This window comes from Strigops habroptila, chromosome 1 (assembly GCF_004027225.2).
Source record: "Strigops habroptila isolate Jane chromosome 1, bStrHab1.2.pri, whole genome shotgun sequence".
Classification (NCBI taxonomy): domain Eukaryota; kingdom Metazoa; phylum Chordata; class Aves; order Psittaciformes; family Psittacidae; genus Strigops; species Strigops habroptila.
Window position 1 is genome coordinate 86732783 of NC_044277.2, and position 23759 is coordinate 86756541.

The 23759-nt window shown below is 37.3% G+C and overlaps 1 protein-coding gene across 9 annotated transcripts in view; it reads left to right on the forward strand.

The window, feature by feature from the left end:
- The window catches only part of FARS2 (phenylalanyl-tRNA synthetase 2, mitochondrial), a 242457-nt gene that overhangs the window by 25159 nt on the left and 193539 nt on the right, over positions 1–23759 (forward strand). The gene's annotated exons all lie outside the window — the stretch shown is intronic.

Consider the following 23759-nt stretch of genomic DNA (forward strand, 5'->3'; position numbering starts at 1 on the left):
CCCTACCCTGTACTGTATTTTGCTATATGTAGCTGTTGAAAGAGTTTCTCTTGCCACCAGCCATCTATTTAAGGAAATGTCAGAGCACCCCATTATCCTTATTATGGTTACTGCATTGTTTTCTCATTACCTATCCTTATACCTACTGCTGTTTTAATAAATAGCTATTGTCAGTGATGCAGAAAGGACAGCGATAAATGACAGATGATAGATTTGAGGAGGTAAAGAGTGAAATTCTACATATCAGCTTTTTTGTGTTGTTGGTGTGAGGTTATATAGTTTACTTTTCTGAGTGATAGTGTAATATCTATTCTGGGATTTATACTAATAATAGATTATTGTAATTGGTTCAGCCAGCAATGGTTTGAGACCTGATGTAATTCACAGTGATAAACCTACTGGGTAATCAAGAGTGAAATTTATTGATATTTACATATATTTACATTTTTACAGAGTTCTTACTGTGCTGTTTCAACTTTTCTGCATGCCAGTCTGCCTCTGGTGAATGACATATTTTATCCATGGCTTTGAACTCTTAGTTCAAAACTCCTGGTTTGTTTGGTTTTTTTCTCCATACAATTATTCTGTTTGATGAGTTTGCATTTCTGTAATAATGAACTTTAAACTACAGTAAACAGACTGAAGTGACGATAGCGGTAGTTTGACATTTGTGATGCAGAATGATGTCAACATAGTTGAATTTAGTTTGACCTCTGATTTCTACACCACCGCACTCCACCCCCCAAAAATATCTGTACAGAAAAAAAGAATGGTTTGGGGGGGGGGGTGGATTTCCATACAAAAGAGAGACAGCCTGGGTGTCTGGGTTTTAACATGATGATCTGAACCACTAAGCAGTGATACGTATGTGTTAGGCAGAACTGCTTGAGGGAGAACCTATGTATGTCTTCATCACTGGAGTTCATATTGTTTCTATTTCAGTAGTTTTAGTCCCCATCTCAAGTTCAGGGTATACTGCTGATACGGAAAGATTTAGAGTCACTTTCCGTGGCTTTCCACTAACCTCTGAAATAGGGCAGCACTTGGTTACAGAATGGATTGGTAAAATACAATCAGATTTCAATGCAAAAAGCTAAGGACCATGTGTGGTTCTCCTATTTAATTTCTCACAATTCATTTTCTATTCCAACTCGAACCTGTAAAGAAACCTGCATAGTGGGTAGAAAATAGGCTGTCTTTTGAAGAAGATTGAAAGTGTAGACACCAAAGCAATGACTGGTAACAGGTGCGTCCCTTGCATTTTAAATCACAGTACAAATGCCCAGTATCTAATGCGAGGCATATATAATCAGTTATTTCCTTGAATCAAGGGTGACATGTGTAGCTAATAGCATTGAGGCATTCTTACAATCATTTATTTAATAACATAGAAATAAAAGTGTTTTAAGAGAGTAATAAAACGATATGGCCAAAGTGTAGGTATTAACCAAAATGCTTTGTGAGTGAGCATTTTTAACAGTTTTTGTGGTGAAACTTGCTCATTTGCCTCACTTGAGGCAAATGAGCCATTCAAATTGAGGCAAATTTGAAAAGAGAGTGTCTGTCAGTTCTAGATGTCCCTTGCTGCTGTTGCACATCTTTATTTGTGTTTAGAGTGTTCTCTTTTACTGCTGATCTTCTACTCGGTGCCTTTTTAAGCAACTGGGCTCAATCCTGCTGTCAGTTAAACCAGTACAGCTACATGAAGCATCTGACCCATAGGTCAGTGTTCTGTCTTTTGCTCTCATAAAAGACTGAAATACTGGTATTATCATGTACAGAAGAATTGCAGCATGGTGGAGAGGGGATAGCATGCTAATGTGGGAGATCTTTGAATAAAACTTGTCTTTTTCTCTTTTTTCTTAATTTCTTTTTTTAAAGAAGAGGTGAAAATAATAATAAAAATAAATAAATGGATGACTGCTAAATATTTTGGAACTTCACCCTGCTCAGAAATTCACCTTTAAGGAAAGCTGTCTAGTGAGGAGGTAAGTAGAGGGAAATGCACATGAACCTGCAGTTCTATAGGTCCTTAAAATATATGTTTTTTCTTCTCCTTGTTCTGCTTTAATATAAAATAACAAAGTTCAACCATTACTGATGTAAAAGTGGGAAGGATCATTATATTATCTAGATTGACAGTGTGAGAGGGATTATCAGAAGGATTTGATCTATTCTTTCCAATAATTTCTGCTAGCTGCTAGGGCAGGGCATATCTTTGAGAGAGATGTTCAGTCTCAGTGTAAGTACTTCAGTTAATGGAAATTGTATCGCACATGTTCACAGATAATTTTAAAGAGAAAGAAATTCGGTAGTAACATTTCTCAGTCAACTAGAGAAAAGCACAAACAAGCAAGAGCTTATAATCAAATACACATATATAATCTGTGCATGTGCACATGTATGCACACATATGTAAACAGCACTGACACAAATGATTATCCACTACAGCAAATTTGTTACCAGCTCCTGGATAGGTTCTATCTCAAGTCAAGGCCTATTGATAGACTGGGGAACAATTGTATTTCAACCCTGTTCCCCAAACGAGTGTATTTTGGTTTTTGTATGTGTTCCTTTGCACAGTGTGTGTGGCTTGGGCTTTTCTCACTGTTTCTTGTTTCCTCACTGATGTTGAACGGAATGAGAGTGCTCTTGTATATTCAAACCAAAGTTACAAACTGTACATATTTCATTTGCAAGACATGTAAACAGAATTTAATTGTGCTTCCTATTGTCAGAGCTTCCTCTTTAATTCATGTGTGGTAAAGCTAATTATTTTTCTATGCATTTGAAACAAAATCTTTATGTTGGTGGTTGCAATTGCAAGCCATATTTGTTGTCCTAGGCTTGGAAAATTACACATTCAAATTTCTAAGCTTCTGCCATAAGGAAAGTAAGCTTATAAAATCAAAGCTCAGCTTCTGCTCTCATCCTCCCATTCCAGAAGCTGGAGACATGAAGTAGAATGCCAAGTGATACAAGATGCTCTATAAAGATGTGATAATGAAAGGACAGGCATGGATGGAGACCTCTGCTGGTTTTTTTTTCTAATTGGGAGGAGGGCCTTTAGAGCTCAATGGTTTTCCTATCTATGCATCACTAAAATAGTCTCAAAACCTGGGAAAAGACAAACTTACTTTTACATGCCTGTCTTCTAACAGCTTGGGGTTTTTTAGGGGTAACAAGAAAAAAAAACTCCAATGAAGAAAATGTGAGTTTTTTTCCCTCCAAGTATCACAAAGAAGTACTCCTCCCTCCCCAAATGTAAACAAACAAATCAACGACAAAAATTCAGCTGATTTTCTTAGGGTTTTGGTTTAGTTTTGGTTTTTTTGGTTTTTTTGTTGGTTTTTTTTTAATCTCTACAATTACTCCATTTTATGCCAGTGTGTTATCACTGTTCCTTCTAAAACTTTACAGACTCTTTGAAGTAATCAGTATGAGTTTAGGGGTCATGTGCATATCTACTTAAACCTGTGAATTATGGTGGAAGACACTTCTATTAAAGTTTATGGTGTGTAGATAAAGGCTTGTAAGACTGTCAATTAACCTGAAGGATTAAAGTATTACAGGTATTGTTCCTGCCTTGTGAGAGGTGAAGAAATGGTAACCTGCTCATTAGATATGGGAAGTATTTAAGCACGAAGGTCATTGTGTCTTCTTAATACTTTGGGAATGAAATTACTAGTTACTTGTGGGTTTTGGTAGACTCCTATATAAATGGAAGAACAATAGTTAACCAGGATCTGCATGAAGGCTACTGCAGTAAATAGAAGTAAGTATCATGGCACTGGAAAACTGATGTACCAAAATGAAACTGGTTGATCGTGTATGTGGTATACATTACAGGCTATTCTGAGGTCAAAGAAGCAGAAAGATTAAATTTTTGATTATTATGGGACAATGTGGCAAGAACAGCCTTATGGTTTTGTTCTGGTATTTAATTTTCTTTTTCTTTTTTTCTTCGTTAAATGTATTGTGCATGTGTGAGAAGCTTCACCAAGCAGTGATTAAAAGCAGGTGCCTCAAGTGAAAAAAATCTTCTATTTAGCTGATAGAAGGAAACCTTTGGTTTTTCAGGATGCTGAGAGTCCTGCTCTGATCTTCTGAAGCAGTTAGGGAGATGTTTAGTTTAAAGTACTATGAAGACATTGAAAAGTATAAATGCTTTGCTGGGTTGCTGTCAGATCACAGAGTGACTTACAGGTGAGAAAGTAGAGAATAGAGGATAATTAGAGGAGCAGGAAATAGTTATTGTAAATAAATAATGAAAGGCCATGGTCAGAGAAGGTAAGATGTTTGTAAAGAGTAGAAAGAAGTTGTTATGTAGGAGCGTGTGCTGCATATGAGTTTGTTGCATTGAGAGGGAAGAAAATAGAATATGGACCATACCTCAGATTAAAAGGTTGAAAAGTAATAACGACACAAGAGAACAGTGTAAAACTTAATACTTTTTAATATTGGCAAAATGCTCTGGGGGAAAAGAATACGAAAACCACAGTTAACTATGGCATTGAAAATATGTAAAGGGGAGATGGAGTGGATTAGAAAGAAGGTAAACCAGAAAATGTTTTATATGCTGCAGGACTTCTGGGAGGAATAAGTGAAGACTTTCTCTGCTTTTCAAATGGTGGTGTCTCCATCCCCTCCTATTTGCAACATACTGCACTGTCTGCTAACACCCTCTAGATGGTGTTGGGGGATACCAGCATGGGGAGTTTCTCCTGACTCCATGAGTTAGGACAGATACGTGGTGTTTGTTGGGGTTTTTTTATATACATATATATATATACATAAAGTTATTTTTGACAAAGTGTTGGCATAATTGTAGGTGGTGTTTGAGCCAGTGTAGATTTAAACACTTAGATGAAGAAATCAAATACAGTCATGAAGAAAATGGTCTGTTATCCTTTTCTTAAAACATTGCATGGGTACTGTCACCTGTTATTTTGTAAGGAGCTAAGAGCATACAGCATATTTATAGGGAACCCATCTCTGGTGGGGATTATGTAAGTTGTGATTTGGCTTTTCTTTCTTTTTCTTTCTTTTTTGCATGCCTGTGTGTCTCGATGGCAGGACACTATTTCAGAGCTCCATAGTTTCCTTTTCTTAGCACAGCCAAGAGCCACTGCCTTTGCTCTCTGGTGAAAAAGAGTGAACACAGTCCTTAAAGAAATTACAACATTCTCCTTTCTTATTGGAAAAATTCAACAACCCATCACACCCCGCATAACTGCTAGCAGAAATGGAGTGCCATTGCAAGAGTATTTTTAGCTTGTCATATGTAAGAATGGAAGACAGTGTGTTACTGTTTGTTTGGGTGTTGGGTTTCTTTTCTTGTTTTCTCTTATGTTTTCAAAGAAAACAAAAATATTATATTTAAAAATACTGAAAGGACAGAAGTTGTCAGTAGTCATCCTTCCTCTTGAAAATCCCAAAATATTTTAAAATGTTCTGCAGGACGCAAAGCATAAGTCATCATCTCTTTAATCATTTTTGCGTGCTGGAGACACGCTGCTTTGCTTTCTGTGGAGTGTATAAAATATGCTATTGTTGCACAGGCTTAATGGTAACCATGCATTAGAGGAAACAGTGGCAACCAAAAGAGATTGAAACCTGATTATTGCATCGTTATTGCCATATTTTCACAGTGATGGTACAATCCCTTTACCATATTTGTTGCCCTTCCCTGGGTTTCACTGAGAAGCCCAGAGCTGGACAGAGCACTCTAGGTGTGGCCTTCCTAGTACTGAGCAGAAGGGAAGGATCACCTCCCTTGACCTGCTGGCAGTGGTCTTCTAGCAGCCCGGGATGCTGTTGGCCATTTGTCACATGTGACTGGCTCGTGGTCAACTTGCTATCCATCTGGAATGTCCAGTCCTTTTCTGCAAAACCGCTTTCTTGCTGGTTAGGCCCCAGCACATACCACGGGGCTGTTCCTCCCCAAGAGCAGGATTCTGCTTTTCTCTTTGTTGAACTTGATGAGGTTCCTGTCAGCCCATTTTTTCCAGTTTGTCATGGTCCCTCTGAATGGCAGCATATTCATCTGGTTTACCAACCACTCTTCCCAGTTTTGTATTATCTCTGAATTTGCTGAGGATGGATTCTGTCCCACTGTCTAGGTCATGGAGATGTTAAACAGTACTAGAACCTGTATTGACCCCGGGGCACACTACTAGCGACCAGTCTCCGGTTAGACATTTTGCAGCTGATAACAATCTTTTGAGCCTGACAGTTCAGCCAGTTTTCAGTCCATCTTACTGCCTACTTTCTTAGTCTGTACTTCATCAGTTTGTTTATGAAGAGACAGTGTTATGTTATGGGAGACACTGTCAAAAGCATAACTAACATCAAGATGAAGACATCCACTGTTCTCCACTCATCCACCAAGCCAATAATCTCTTTGTAGAAGGCTGACAGGTGGATCAGATATGATTTCCCCATCGTAAATCCATGCTGATGGCTCCTAATCACTTTCACATGTTTTAGAAGTTATTTCCAGGATTAATTGCTCCACCACCTTCCCAGGGATTGAGGTAAGGTTGGTTGGCTTGTAATTCTCTAGATCCTGCTCCTTGACTTTCTTGAAAATAGGACTGATATATTTTCTCCAATCTCTTTTTTCAGCTAAAGTTATCTAAAGAAGATCTTTAGATTGCATTTGACTTTTCTTTATGTAACTTGCTTGTTATTTTTGTAAAGACACTTTCAATTTAGACACTGCAAATAATACTTCCACTGAATTTAACTTTACTATATGTTGCTCAATTCTTCACCTTACAGTTGGAAGCAGGTTAAATTTGTACCGAATATAAATAAGGTTGTAAGCTAAAAGTAGTGTAATATATCTTGATAATTTTTTACCTCCTTTCCACTTCATTAGCTGGAACCAGCCCAGGTTAATTGAGAGTGGGAACTCTATTCCAGACTGTCATCTTTAGAGAATAATCAGTTTTCCTGAGAGCATCACGAGGAGGTTGTTAGGGAAGGCACTTGTAAAAGCCTTCCTTTGATGCACACAAGAAATCATTTATGTGAGCAAGCAGCTCCCTGCTATCCATCAGTATGAAACTTAGCAACATTCATTCTGGTCATGGGACAGGAAACTTGCAGATTGGTGGGAGCAAACCAGGACATCAGTCAAGCTGAATTGATTTAAATCGTGGCTAAAAATTGATCCTTTAAAGGTGTGGGGAAGCTTTTGTGCATTTTATGTTATTTTCCTTGAAAATGCTTTGTTCTCACCAGCTGGCAAAAATGAAATAAATTGTTTGGTAAATAGTGTTAGTCCTTTATGCTAAAGTAAGCATTGATTTTGCACTTCTATGCAATTATACAACCTAACACAAATATAGCTTATTTCTTAATATTTACATATTCTTATTTTATGAAATAATGATTGGTACATTTTCTGCTTACCAAGCTAATGATTAATTTTGATTTGGGACATGTACAGTTGCATTTGCATGGAAATTTGAATTCAATTAAAAATAAGAAACCTAGCATTATGCACTTTTCCCCAAAACCATATTCCACATTTAAAACTAGTGGAATAGACTAAACAAAGCCAGTATCTTTACTGAATGGAGCAGATTGTTTCTAGATGTCATGGTCTTCTAGTTCTTATAATTAATGTTTATCATCTTGAGAAGTAAAAGTGTAGGTGGTTTTGGTCTGACAAGCCCATTATGATGAGGTGTTTATGATATCTTCCATGTTTTTAGAGAGTTAGTCTAATCTATGGTTTATTACAATAATGAAGTATTCACAGGTGTTAACAGCCGCTTGTTTTGCTGTGCAGAAAGTTAGTTTCCCTCAGCTTTGTTCTTTATACAACTTTGCTTGGGTGGTGGATTTAAGAATTCAGTACATAATTTTAATTTTTTTTTTTAAATATTACTCATTTTGACAGAAGAAAAAGTGTGAAGAAACTTGCCATGAAATATCTGTTTCTTTGGCTTGCTCCTTTCTATTTGGTTGTGCATTGTATAACATGACGACTCTGTATCTACATGCAGAGCTCAAGTTATAGTTCAGGCCTTAACCCAGTCTTTGATCCAGGCTTCCTCCATTCCAATAATAATAATAATGATGATGATGACAATAATTTGCTCTTAGTGAAAGAAGGAACATAAATTTCTTAACATGCCTCAGCCAAATTTTTATATAAATTCTCCCTTGTCTGCTGTTGTCAAATAAGGCCACATCTTTATGTTATATGAGTCTGTGATGCCTGGGCCAGCAGGTCTCTCCATTCAGGTCTGGGGATCATCCTCCAGTTTGCCTTGACATGTGGCAGGAAAAAGGCTGCAGGATTGTCTCTTCCTGTTACATCAGGACAAAATGCAGGCTACCTCAGACTTCACGCCATGTGAAATTCACACCACTGAGTAGATCTGTTTCCTGGGACACACTGCATGCTCTCAAACCCCAAGATGATCCTGCTGTCAGGAGGAATTGGTAACGACTGAACCAAATGGTTAATACGATTATTGCAACATGATTGCCTTCGGTGCTGTTTTACGGCCTTATTCTGGCAATGAATTAGACCTAGGACGCATAGGGGCAAATAAAGAATAAAGGAATGAAGTATAAACGTATGACTCTATAAATCTACCTCAGAATGTGCAGTATCTGAAAGGTTAATGTAATTTGTAATAGCTAATGTAAATGCTGACAGCTCGCATAATAAAGTAGCTTCCAAGAGATAGCTGCAAACTTAGTTATGTTGCTAATGGAAAAAAATCTGATGTCTGTATTTTGGTGAATTTAACATGCAAGTAAAATTAAGATATTTGAAGAGGCAAAATTTATGGTATTTGAGTTTTCCTACAGGAGCTCTGTAACCTTGAAATCGATTTAATAGCAGTATCCAATAGCATTTGTTAAAACAGCATGTATATTGCATGCTTATGTTTAGGCAGTCTGTAGTCATGGATTGTTATTTGAAAAGCAAACAGCTTCTCCCATTTTCCGCAAACCCTATTTTAGGTACTTCAAGCATGGACAATTATTTTACAAGTTGGCATCATCCTAATGTGCAGAGGAAATGAAAGGTTTCAGATATAATTAAAATTGCGATAAAAGCTATTTTAGGTTAAATGCAGTGGATTGTTCCCCAGCCCCCCCTTTGCTATGCACATTAAATTCTTGCTTTGCAGCCTTAACATGGTTTAAGTTGTTGTGGCGTTTGAGGATGTTAATTACCACTGGGTTAAGCACATGCTTAAGCACAGTTCCAGAAAAGGGTTTGATGAAGTGTGGTGAATCAGACAGCACTTGGCTAGCTTCAAGTTTGTGCTTATGCTCAAATTCCTGTGGAATCAAGCATGAGTTTAATCTAAAGTCCTGTAATTAAAATATAGTTGAAAGACTCGGAGACGACAAGATTTTGGGGCAAGTCTTAAGTTCTCTGGGATTTCAGTAAATTTGCAAATTGTACTGCTAAAGCCTATTTTTTTGCAAGTAAATAATTTTTATCCTGTGTTGGTACCCTCTGGAGGCCCATGTAAGGGCCTTGTGCACTGAGATGCTGAGCTGAACTGAGTGAATTTAAGATTTTAGTGAAAGAGTGAAAACTCGAGCAGGGTCTAAGTTCATGCCATGACAGACCTGACAGAGGAGGAAGGGATTAGCTGATTATCAAATGGAAATTCAGGGAGATTTGAGACCCTGTATGGCCTGTGAAGAAATGCCCCGGAGTTGGGGGTGGGGGGGAGTTCAGTGTTAAATTTTAATGCAAATATCCCCAAGTGTCGGTGTACTTTTGTTGTATAATCAATGGAAAGAAGACATTTAAGATCTTAGTCAGCAGAATAGTGATGGCTTAATGTCATCAGGTATATAAGTTTTACCATCACTTCTGTACAGTGGTTTGTATGACAACTGTTGTTGCTTGCAAGTCACAAGTGGTAATCTTAAGATGGTGTCAGTAAAATTTTTATGCTATACAGTCACCATTGAGTGATATACAGTACACCAAAAATGTTTTACAGAAAAGGAGTTTATTTACTAACAGTTTAGAGGGTTTTACATTTTTATTGTAGGTAGTTTTCATTTCCCTCATCTGTAAATCTACTCTTTAGTTATTTTATTTCTGTATAAAGTTGAGAAAGGAAGGTATTTTTATACACAGACATAAAGCCTGTAAGAATGACTTCTTGTAAAATTCGGTATCTAAACAAAGTGCTCCTAGGATTTAGTACCTTGAAACTTTTTAGGAAATAAAAACATGTGCTCTGTAGTGGATGAAAGGTGATAACCCACCTTTTCCCATATGAAAAAGATGATATTTTAAAAACAGGTTTCTGATTTATAATGTAATGTTGAGTGTCCACTCCAAAAGTCATAATAATTCTGGAAGAGGAAAACCTTAGTTTTTGTGAGTTTTTTGGTGGGGGTGGGGGGAATGTGTGTTTGTGTGTGGGTTTTTGTTTTGTTTGTTTGTTATTTTTGTTTTGGGGTTTCTTTTGTGTTTCTTTTTTAAAGTGAAGAGTGGCTGGCTGGTCAGGATATTTACATAACATGATTCATTGTTTATACTTGTGTGGGATGAAGTTCATTTGAAGTACTTTGAACATCTAAGAGAATCTGGAAGTATTACAGGTTTAATTGGTTTCCAAGAGTCATAGCCTACATACTTTGTAGAATAAAGATGTTTCAGAAAGATGAATGAACAGGACTTTCAGAAACTCATATTATATAAAGCATGTAGGAGGTCTCACCTGAAATCAACTAATGGAAAAGTCACACATTCACTTTAGATCTGTATTTGGGTGGGAAATTGGTTTAAAAATACCAAGAGCATTGTCAGTTCTTGTATTTTCTCTGCCTCTCAGCTTTAGAGTAGGTTTCCTGGATTACTTATTTGGGGTAATTTAAGCCATCTGAGCATTAGTAAAGTTTAAAAAATAAAAAAAATACTACAGGGGTTACTCAGAGTAGGATTAAGCATGGTTTAATGTTTAGAACATGTTTCTCCAACCTAAACATGTTTCTCCAAGCTAAATACCCCCTAAGTCCTGTTCAGAGTTTCCATTTGACTGACTAGACGTTGCGTACCTGTGAGTAACCGCTTGCTTAGGGACAGAAGTGGAAGTGCGGGCCGATGAGGCTGCATCTCAGGACTACAAAGCTGCTATTGGATCTGTAAGGGCAGGCAGAAACACAGATGTGACTTTTACTTGTTACTTTAGGCGGAGAGCTTCCTCAGGCTGTCAGTTCCCTGGAGATGGTGCAACTCAGTTGTGCTAAGGCTCTGGTTAGCATGCTGGGCACAATGCCCTGTCCTTTCTTTACAAGAAAATTCTATCCAATTTTTCTACACAGGCTACCCATAGTTTTTTCTAGTGTGCTGTCTTGTGGGAGTGGATGACACCCTGCTGCTAATATGCTTGAATTGATTATCAGTGATTTCTATGTTCCACTTTTTGTTTGGGGTTTTGTGGTAGTTTTTGTTTTGTTTTCCCAAGTGAAGGCTCTGTCCTAAAAAAGCATTAAATCCACAGTTCGTGTTCAGGGCTACTCAAAAAACATCTCCCTTGGAGACCTGTGCTTGAGTCTTAATGTTGCTAGAAGCAGAGCAACACAGGATGCATTTATTTTGTCTGGAGTAGACTTGCCACTGTGAACAATGACTTCAAATGAAACCTTCTTTGGAAAGGGAGGAGATTTATTTGTTTGTGTGCTTTTTTTATTGAACTTCTTGCCTGAACGTACTGGGAACCTGCCTGACAAAGATGGATGTGTTAGAACCTCAGAATGATGGGATGTTACAAGAAACAAGCATATGACCTGAGGAATTTGCTTTAGCAGTCAAGAAGCAATCTGCTTGGCAAGTGATTGCTTTTTTTTTTTCATTTGTGTATGCAATTTAAAAAGCGACTGTTCTACTTAATAGAACTGATAGAAGGGAGGAAAGAAAGGGATTGTTTTCTATTCTGAAAGTGTTTGCAACGGATAACCTTCATCTTATATTTTTGTTTCTGATGGAAAGAGCAATGGGAAATCTACCAGGAGAAGGGACAAAAACATGTTGGAAGGCATACTGGAAGTGCTTTTGATGGAGTTTTTTAGTTTCCACTTGCCTGGCTTCATTCAGGGAAGGGTTATGTGTGCTAAAGTCTATGTATTTCTTCATCAGGTCTGTCTTGGTGCTCTCCATCCTGCAAAATGCATTAAATAATCGTGGGATTTTGCGTGATGGGCATTTTAAAATTTCTTCTGTATTTGATTTGTTTATTGGAGGGGAAAAAAAAAAAGGTGATTTCAAGCTGCTTTGTAAGAGGGCTAGGCTGTTTCTTTTCACAATTAAGCTTAGTTTTCCTGCTGTTGTGTTCTTTTTATAATTACTGAGTAGTGCAATGCTCTAAGATGCCCCTTGTCGACAGCTGGATAGGTATATCAGACTGATTTAAACAGCCTCTAAATGTTACTGCCCTCCCACCTTTTTTTATGACAGCATGGGTCTGCTTGAAACAGCCTTATTGAGAGAAATAAATACAATATCCTGTTCTTTATCTTGCCGTGACCCTCTCCACCCTTACTGCTGAGATGCTAAATTAGTCATTTTACTCCTAATGCAGTAGATCCTGTTATATAGAAGTGCACCCTGAAATGTCGTCTTCACTGGGAAGAGCGCTTTACGGTGTGCAATGCAGTGAGAAAAATTCTACTTTCAGAATTGCATTTTTAGTTTTCAGTTGACCTGCTTAGAATTTGTCTTCAGATTACTCTGTATGTCTTTGAAACACATTAAAACATTAAGCGCATTGTCACGTACTATGTATCTGACATCTTGCATGACTTTTCCATGGTTATTAGTGTTTTTCAGTAGGAGGCAGCTGTTACTCAAGTGACATTAAAAAACAAAAAGCTCTGCTAAATACCACAGGATAGATAAAAACAACTACTTTCCCCCCCCCCCCCTCTGCTTTTACTGTATTCCCTTTTTGGTTTGCCATGAGATAAAAGAGTATTGACAGTGAAGCAACATTTCTGAGTCACTGGGGTTTGCGCAGCTAGTACATGTAGGTAGTTAGGAGCCACTGTTATTCATGGTTTATAATGATGGGCTCTGTCATTAAAGTCCAAATATGTTCCTTGCACTTCTGTTTGAGTCTGCTGTGGGGTGTTGGAGTAACAAATAACAGGTTAAAAACGTGCTGCTTTAACAAAGCAGAAATATTTTATTTTCAAGTCCTTCAAGCAATAAAGTCACAGGCATCATACAGGTTCTTATTGTGCTTAGTGTTTAATCTCTTTGTAGACAAGAGTGCAGACAAGATGAAATATAAGTAAAGAAAAATGTAAGGATATGAGGAGGAGGTGGTGACCTCCCAAAGTTATTGGATGCTTCAGTGATATCAGTTGAAATATTGGATCTTGAATATTGTATTCAATTTCAGTCCCCTTATTCTCTAGAAAGAGAGATCAAAGAGAAAGCAGAAGTTACTCAAGAACCTTACTGATGGCCACCATGACTTCTGTGTGAAGGAATACGAAAAAAAAAAAGTAAGAAATTAAAAATTATACTATGTACAATGGCAGTTTGAAGAGTGGAGTAAAAATAGTATCTTGTCAGTTTAGTATGATTTCCGTAGATGCTTCTGGTGTCTTTACATTAATTTCAGAGGGAGTCTACATCTAGACCACCTAGAAATCTTAAACACAAGTAGGATGAAATTGTGAATGGAAAAGCCTATTCCTAATGGATTTTTCTGCCTATCCTATGAAACAAGATGAAGGGACTAATTGAAACACAACCCTAATAAATCAGGCACCATTGTTGCAGCGTGCAAGTAGCAGGTGGTGTCTGAATGACCACTGCAGTTTGTTTACCGTTGTATTTCCTTCTATACGAAAAATTGCTGAGAAATTTTGTTGTAATAGGAAAGAAACATTGCTGGGTTCTCTTTTGTTTACTGATAGTACACAGCTAACTGTAGCTGTCAGTGAGCACTCAAACTTTCTTTTTAAAGTTGCTGCGAATATTTGTAGTCTTGCCAGTTAATGTGAGTAGGAATGCCAGTATGGAGAGTAAAATATGGAAAATAATGCTGTGTTTTATATAGCACCTGCTATACTCTAGCATGTTAAAGCACTTACTAAATAGATGCTGAGATGGATAAAATATGACAGTGCCTATAAGCAAATACATCGCCTGTTAAGCTTTCAGCAATATAACTGGCATACAGCCATAAGCACCATTAAAATTGCTATCAAAAGGAAGACTTGGCTAGACCTCTAAGGGATAACCTCTATAATGTGCCTCATTAAAAAAATTGTAATAATGATCATAGAAATTATAACACTACAAACCCAAACAAGACTGGAAAGACCTTGAGATACTCACTAGGCTGTTCTTTACCCCCCAAAGCAGGCTTAATTTAATACCTGGGCTTTTTAGCACAGCTGTTTAGAAATCTGCATGAATAATAGAACTACAATCGGGTCCACACTTTATTCGTGGGAAGACTTATCCTAATAAGTGATGCAAATTTTTCTAACTTTGATTTTGGTAGGTGCATTGCTGCTTGTCCTAGCCAGGATACAGCGGAGGCAAGCTTATTCCATGGAGTGTACAACTTTCTTTCAGATCTGATGATAATGAAAATGCCTTTGATTTTTTTTTCTCTCTAGTCTAAATAGTCCTAGTATATTTAAACTTTCTACATGGTTCCTCCTTTGAGACTAGTGATTTCTGTTACTATCTTTGGACTCTTTCCAATAGCATCACATTTTTTTATAAATATTATGCCAAAAACTTGACTCTCTTATTCCTTCCTGCTGGACAGAAGGAAAGTCATGCTTCCTATTTTATGGAGTATGTAATTCTACACTCCTGTTCATAGTCCTGTAGGATGATTTTTTTAAATTTTTTTGTTATAAATCACATTTTGAAGTTATATTCAGCTCATGGTCTATTATAACCTCTGATCCTCTTCTGAAGAAGCTGCCACCTAGCTGCTTAGTTGCTGTGCTGTAGGTATGCAGCTACCTGCCAAGTACAGAAACCTGCACTTGCCCCTGTTGAATTGTTCTGTTATGTCTCTGACCAATTCTCTAGTTTAACAGAATAATTTTGAGTTCCAGCCCTGTTACCTGACATACCTGCAGCATCAGCTCGATTGGCAGATTTAAGCATGTCCTCTGTTCAGTTATGTGGGTTGCTAATGAAGACACTCTCTGAAACTAGATCAAGTTCAGATCCTTGCAAAAACCCACTCAGTACACCTTTGCATTTTTGATAGAGAGCTGTTAACGTATTTTTTGGGGGGTGTTGTAATCAACAAATTTTGCTGTGATTCACTACTAATCTCCTGTAGAAAATATCTGCTTACAAGAAAGGATGTGTGAGGGAGTCACCGGCCTTTTCTTTGGTAATACATGTTGGAAGGCATAAAAGGGCGACAAGGAATCTCCTGGTTTCTGGCCTGTGCTGGTGTTGCCTCAGTGTTTCTCAGTGAGATAGAATAACAGTTGGAATTTTCAGTTGTCTGATGGTGCATAGGAAATAGCACTAGTTATTCCTGTGTGCTTAGTAGAACGTTACAGTTGAGAAATGATCTTACAGCACAAAAAGAAAAAAAAGATAGAAGTGCTTGTTTACACATTAGTAACTACATGTTTGTCGATAGTTGGATAGCCAAATTAGGGTATTCTGTGGCTGTTTTACTAGCTTTGATAGACATATGTTTTTGTGGTTTGGACTCTTGTAATTACTAGATGCTGGTAACGATGCAGATCACAGTTGCTAGAGAAGAGACAAATATGAAAGTATCTTTTCAAATATTGAAGAATAGTCTTTTGCATTCAGAACTTACTCACATTTTACCTTCTTTACTGGTGTATATACTTCATGTCATTATGGAATATATTATGTCATGAATATATTGTGTGACATACTGAAGAATCCATAGAATTCAATGTAAAATATCTTTGTTTTTTTTTTTTTGTGGAGAGAGGGACAAGCAGCAGCATGACTATAACTAGATGAAAAGTCATTAATATTCTTAACATAGTGTTTTACTGGTGATGTCTTGTTTGCCTGTGGAATTGAAACAAACACTGATTAATATGAATCCAAGTCTGCTGATAATTATACTAATTGCTCACAGGTTGCTAATAATAAATGTGATTTTTGACAGAGATTGTAGAAGTTAGCATGGCAGATGTACTGACTGCACTAAATTTGATGCTTGTGGAACTTAAACTGAATAAAGTGTGGATATCTTCAGGATGGAGGTCGACATGGTAATTATTGGAACGGTTGAATGCAGGACATTCATACAGAGACGTAATGTTACTTTCATGAAGAATTTTGAGTGTACCTGGTATGTCAGAAGGCCATGTTCTAATGTTCTCAATAAACAGGTTTGAGTTCAGGCCTTAAAATGAAAATTCCTGCTCAGAAATACCTCTAGTGCAGGATTGTGGCATCAGAACCGAATGTGATTTTATAGCTATCTTTATGAGGCTTACCTGGCAATGAGTTGGGTGCCACCCTTCTGCAAAGTGGTGAATTTCAGCCTTAAGTGTGAGTATATGTCATCTTTTGGTGCACTAGGAGATACCTTTCTATCTTTTATTTCTCAATTTACAGCAAACTTAGTAAAACTGCAACAAAAAGTACAGCAGGTTAAAAGAGCACTGAAACTTAGCTCTTCTTTTCTAATGAAACATTTTGCTTTGCCCACTCCATGTGGTGTCCACTCCACATGGTATCAAAATAAACATTGCAGCAGAGAAGTCATTTGAAAGTATGAAAGAGAAGAGACAGTGAAAGGTTTGCTATTTTGCTGTTAGAAGAAGCTGTCCTTAAGACTTCAAGGAAAAGAAGTCTTACTGAGTGCTTTATAGTTATTTTATTTTAAATTCATGTAGTACTAAAGAAGACTGAATGCCCACAACAGGTCTGTGCTAGCAATGATAATGCAGGAAACGACCTTTCCCCTGCTTCTGTCTTAATTAAATAGCATCAGCCTGGAAGCAAGAGGTTGTAATTTTTTATTGTTTTTATTCTTCCTGTCTGCCTGTACACAGTATTTGATCTTTTTCTGTAATTATGAACAGAGGTGTTGATTGTAATGGCGTATTTATACGTGATTTTGCAATTGTCTGTGACTGAAGGCCCCTTTGCTGGATGTAATTCTTCTTTAACTGATATTGAAATGTTAACATCGTACCTTAATTGCTTTCTTTTCCTTAGAGTTGTGTTTCTTGGTAGCTCTGTAGTAAGAAGTAAATGAGAATTGAAAAGACAGACTTCAGTTTCATTCTGCTTAAATTCTATTCTTCATACCTCTTTCTTTAACTTTGCTATGCAGTAAGCTCAACATTTTTTACCCCCCCCAAGTAACTTTCCTTAAAAAAAAAATTATTTTTCATGGCATTGCTCTTCAGCTTTAAAGAATATTTAGACATTGCTACCCAGTTTATTGATCCTTATTTAGCTAGACTCCTCTCTGTCATGAAGGAATGAACTACACACTGAAAGCAATCAGCAGCTACCTGAGTCTATCTAATTATCCCACTCTGCTTCCCAGCAGATGACAGAAAGAAGAATTGGGAAAAGAGAGTTTTCAGCCCGGATGCCAATGTGTGTATTGGAATGGCAGAAAACGAAATGCTGTAAAGGTCCAGGATAGTGACTTTAACTGTAAGAGTTAAAAAAACTTCATCCTGAGACTTTTCAACCTTGTCTTAGTTACTTGATGGATTTTATGGGAATATTTCCCAACAAGTTCAATTGTTCTACCGTATCTAAATAAATATCAAAGGCAGCAATTAGTGATGCAGCTTTTTATGGTGAGGTGACAGAAAATAATTTTTGTAAAAAAAAAAAAAAAAATTCCAAGCCGCAAACACCAACACCCCTTTCCCCTCACCCAAACCCAAAGCAACAACCAAACAACAAAAAAAACCCAATGCCAAATAATTTAGGCTGAATGATAAAAGGATCTGGTGACTTAGGGAATGATTTTCAGCTCTTATGTTATTAATTGAAATGTTTCTAGTTTCATATGAGGTTTTTTCTTTAAGCAGTATGTGATGTTCAGTCTGGCTTGGCTGAGAACAGACCCCAAAACAGTCTTAGAAATGTCTGGGCTCTCATGTGGTATGAGGTAAAACCAGAGGAGAATCCTGCAACATCATCCAGCTGAGCACACATCTTGGTGTGGCTGGAGGGGAGTGGGGGTTGGAACATGTAAACAACTGGAAATGTTTAGTTTTAATTTACAAATATGAAATTACTGCAGGTGGGTTTATTTTACACCTACAGAAGTTGGATATTTAGACTTACGCAGTTTTGGTTAGATGTGTTTTAATAAATTGCCAGTTCACGTTTAGGCATTCAGTAGATTTGTAGATACATCAGGTTCATTTGACATGATGAATATAATTTTGTCTACTCAGCCTCGAAAGTAAAATCCAATATTCATATTTTAATGTTGTTTAGAAAATGAGGCAATGTGCCATGCTAGGCCAGATTTTATTATATCAAATTGCAAGCTGGACAAATTTCCTCAAATTCCTTTGGTTCTCTGAGTATATGTAGTGTAGCAGCATGAAAATGAAATAATTTCCCTTTTTTTTTTTTAAAGATTCAAAAGGTAATAATAACTACAGAGGAAAAAAATCACAATCAATCACTATATTTGTTATGTGATAGCCTTTGGATTAAAGGATTTGGGAAACTGTAACTTTGAAATTAGCAGCTGTAGAAAATAAAACAAGTCTAAACCATAATTTTTATTTAATAGCTCTGGGCAGCAGTCCCTGGAACTCCAGGAATTTAATATGAAAGGTTCATATCAAAAAAATGTTAGTACACATAAATCTGTGCCTGTCTCAGTTTGATGTTGTATAGATGCTGGTTATATTTTCCATTGAGTAAGACGTGATTGCTCTTACCTTTTGTAACAACTGGTTATAGCAATAGTCCATTGGGTTTAAGCATTTAAGGGAGAGGGGTTGTGGTCATTTGTTTTACCTTAAAGTTAACTCATTGTGACCTTCTGAGATCCTGTGTAGTTGATTCTGGCCTCAGCAAGTCACCATTTCCTACTTTCTTGCACATTTGAGACCTGTAACTAGGATTTGATTTCAAAGCATCCTGCAATGCTTTTAAATCACACTGTGGATTCGCTTTTATTCTGCCCTCTGATCATGATAAAGATTATAATTTAGAATTATTTAGCACTAATGTGGTATCCATCACTACTGACTTCACACTTTCTGACTGCTTACACTAGTGACACCAGGCATGACAATTTTCCTTTCTAGATGCTGTATGTTTATATTTTGTATCTAGTCTGCCTGGCTTCAGGGGCTAGTACTATGGTAGTAATTCATGGTGTAGAAGGCATCCTCTTTGCTGTTTCATGACAATGGTTAGATTTGCTTTCTTTTTCCTTTAATCCAAAGTCATCGTGGGCTTTGTGTGAGCTCTTCTTGGTTCGCAAAACTCTTGAGTAAATGTTGACTGCTGTGCCAGGCCAGCACCGAGGAGCTTTGGCCCCAGCAGAACCAAGTCCTCAGGCTGATGATGTGCTATTGCTTTTGGCTAGGTTTTCACTGGCAAATATGGATCTGGGTATGTAGTGTGTTTGTTTGGATCTCGGTTGACTCTGTCAATTCTCACAATTGATACAGGAGAGACAAGCCATCATCTAATACACTTTCCTGGTCGGACTGGCATGCTGACATGATTCACTCTGCATAATCTGAGCCAGACCAGCAGTGGGGTTAGGTGTAATGTGAAACTTCCCCAAAAGAGGCCCCTAACAAACATATAATTTCCTTCTCAAAGCAAATGCTGTCTTTGGTTCTGGTAAACATAGTGATCAGAGGTGAAATCCTAGTTGAAAGATGGTGATATGTGAATTCCATGCTGGTTTGCAGGCCAGCCCTGCCATGGAATACAGTGTCAATGCTCTGTTCCATGCCTCTTTACCCAATTTGTTACCACCTTCTTTCATATCCCTGTTTGCCTCAACAACACTTCATTTATTTACCTTTCCATCTTCCCTAAATGTTTTCAGCCTCTCCAGTTGCTCTGTCCTGTGATCATACTAAGAATGTGATGATAATTACAGTCATGTTGAGGCCTGTGAAGTTTGAGACAATACAGAGCAATGGCTCTGAGCTTCTTGCTCAAACGATGGAGGTTTGAGCTTTAAAAATGTACACATTCAGGGAGAAGTTGTTTCAATGGCAATAGCTAAGTATTTCTGAACTGGTCGGCATGATTCCTAATAGGTGATGTTTGGCAAGCTGCTTTTGAAATGTTTTGATTCTATTCGCTGTAGCCACTGTACTCCTAAAAATTGTTGATAAAATGATACTACAAACAACAACAAAAAAAATCTGAACATGGAGAAAAGACCAATATAATCAAAATAATTTGAAAAGAAAAAATAAGTGGAAGACAAGATGTTGAATTACAGCATTTTTGAATTGGGAGCTGCTTCACTAATGGATATAAATAATGCAATACTTCTCCCATGGGGGTATTGCAGAGCTTAATTGGTTAATGGCTAAAAAGATCCTATGTAGAGATATGCTACCTTAGAGCAGAGTGCTGCTTAATTAAAGTCTAAATGCTGCTGTGTAACCTGTATATGTGCCAGTATGTCCAACTGGTGTCAATGGTGATTGAACCCATGGATCACATTGTTGGATATGTTTAACATTTAGCAAGGTGACTATGGCTATGTCTCAGTAAATCAGCATACAGTAATGATTTGCTTTATTTGCCAGTAAGACCACCTTCTTTTTTAATAAAACTTTTAGATTACTTTTTAATACATGATGATGCTTTGTACACTTTTCCAATTTGCTTACACTAAAAAGTAGCCACATCCCTTTGAAAACTAAGCATTCAAATTTATTATATAAAGAGTACAATATAAAATTATAGTATACTTGGCCCTAAAAGCATACTGATTAAAATTATATCCAAAATTATGAATAAATATAAATTGTGTGAATAAATGGTAGGAACATGGAGTCTCTTTCTTTTGCAAGTTCCTTTTATGGAGAAATAATACTTTTAAACTCCTGGAGCTGATTTATTTCTTAGGTCTTTTTAGGGAGTATAGATTTTAACATCTGTTTTGACCTAGCAGTTAAAATTTTGTCTTTGCCTTGTTTCATTATGACTTGTGAGAACACCTAAGAAGGGTGGATTTTTTTCATTTTCGTGTATCTGCCCCTTGTGGTTTGGGTTTGTTTTTTTTTTTTTTTTTTTCATTTGTTATATGAGTTTTCAACAATTTAGGGGCTTCTGTCATGACAGCACCTTTTAGTTCACATGCTACATTGTAATTTATTTGCAAAGAGTATCACTAGAAATATTTTCTGGGAGGAATCCAGACTTGAAAACTTGAATTCTAGATCTTAGAGTAGCTCGTAGTCCCTTTTAGAAGTTAGTACCTGTTATTATTAATTCTGAGTCTGATTAAGTTTTATCTTTAAATATTCCCATTCATTAATTTATTGTTTTCTTCCAAAGCTTATGAACATGGACAAGTAAATGAAAGTGATTTCTTTCCCCTTCCCCTTTTCTCTATTAACCATTTGGTTTATACTGCCCTAGTTTGGTAACTTACTGCTAGCCTCTGTGTGGCTGCCAAGATTTCTTGAATAATTTGCTTGACAAATGGCTTACTCATTAAAATTTCAGCCCTGTTCCTACCAACCTCAGAGAAGTGGTATGCCCCAGGCAGGGAAATGTAGTTCCTTCCATAGGAGCCTTCTAATCTTTTCCTTAAATGCTTTGTCAGAGCTTGTGACAGATAAATGAAGACAGTGCAGTTCAAACTAGAGATGACTTCTTTTTGTAAGTGTGATCATACATTTCCTAACTGGGAGGTGTTGGACTGCAGAGGAGTCTCTGCTGCAAATACCTGTTTTCTCTTCCTTTTTGATACTGAAGTCTATGAGACTTATTGATTCTGAAGTAAAATCCGTAGAGAAATTTTTCTTTTTTCTTTTTTTGATTGACTGTTAAAATATACATAGTCCTGGTAAAGGCTCTTGTCTGTTCAGACTTTCATTATTTCTCTACTAGAGACAGACCAAGGCACAATACTGCAGCTGAGTTAGAGTTTGAGCTCAGATCAAGTTCACATCACAGCTAGGTCTGAGATGTAGATCTGTGGCTCAAGATGATAACAAGTATGTGAAACTGATCTCCTTAGAGCTTGGTGTGACAGAAAACTGTTGTGACACAAAACTTAAAATATTCCAGCACTACTTGGGGTTGAAACATGATAAGAAGGGCTAGGTCAATTTAAATGTTAATTACATACATATTAAACCCATGAAACAACTTACTGGTTTAAAATATTATTTTTATTATTTCATATAAGTATTTAGATTATTCTTTTAAACTACAGCATGGTGTCTAGGGTATTACTAAGGAGGGCATCTGGAGACCTATGGTGAGTCATGGATTTCCCCAGTTCTCCTCGAGAATGGAAGGAAGTGGTGGGAATCAGAGTACTACCAGGAGATAGCAGGTAAAGCTCAAGACTTCTAGACTTTGAACTGGGTGATTCATGTTAGCCGCCTCCTCTGGCATGAGCCATCTAAGTCATTTGGTTTTCTTAGCGTTGTGTGGGCTGGGTTTGTTTCTCAAGTTTAATTTTTCACTGTGCCATATGAGGTGTCTGAAACTTGGATATTTGGGCATGTTGAATGTTTTGCAGATGAAGGTTAAATGTAGCCCATGAAGTAGCATGTGTGTTGACTCTGGTATGTAAGATGTTGCTGTGTTTCTTTTTGATTTCCCTGGAGGAGGCAGGCAATCATGATTTGATCAGCGACTGATGCCTTCTGAGTTGAAGGATGTCTTCTTTGCCTGCCACAGGCATCTCCAGAGGGCTGGGCTGCTGCTGCCGCTGCCATTGCCAAGGAGGTGCAGCACTTCCCCAGAAGGGAGACTGCAGCGTCCCAGTGGGCGCACCGGGAGGATCCAGCAGTTCTAGGGGCTGCGGTTGAGCCATTCTACCTTAAATTGTAAAAATAAAGCATATACCTATAGCTTTATACTTTTCTGCAGTGTGAGTCTTCATCCCAGAGAGACCACTAACACATGGCAATGCTCCTATAAGTGACTTTTTTTGCATGAGAAGCAGTGCTGAAGTTCAGGAGGTTCTGCTGTTTCAGAAGTGCAGAACGTACCACATTTATCACTCCCTATGCTGTGGAGTTGTTGTTTATGGTGTAGTGTTTTGGATTACTATCATGGAAATGATCATATACTTCCTCTACTGTCCTTTGCACTGTTACGCAGTCTGCATGTGCCTCATTCTTGGCATTTAATAACTGACTGCAAAAGAATTATTACTCCCTCCTCCTGTTAAGGCAGGATGAGGTCTCTATGGTTTTATTTTGTCTGAATGGTATAGTTTATCAGTGAGAACTAAGAAAGTATACCAGTACACACAAATACTGCTAATATCTGATTACTAAATAAAGTAATTTTTACTCAGATAAAACTCCATAGGAGTAAAGCTCTTGATGGCATATACCTATAAAGAAAAATACAGATAATCGAGTTGCAGATATTGGTGGAAAAAAGAATGCAAAAGAGAGAGTGGTAATCTTCACTGCAGTGAAGATTTTATAGGTATTTAAAAATCTCTGTCTCTTTCTTCTGACAGTTATTTACAATATGTCTTCTAATGAAGAAAGCTAGTTGGCAACCTTTCAAGGTATTGGAAAAAGAATATTCCCTCAGCAGACAAAGG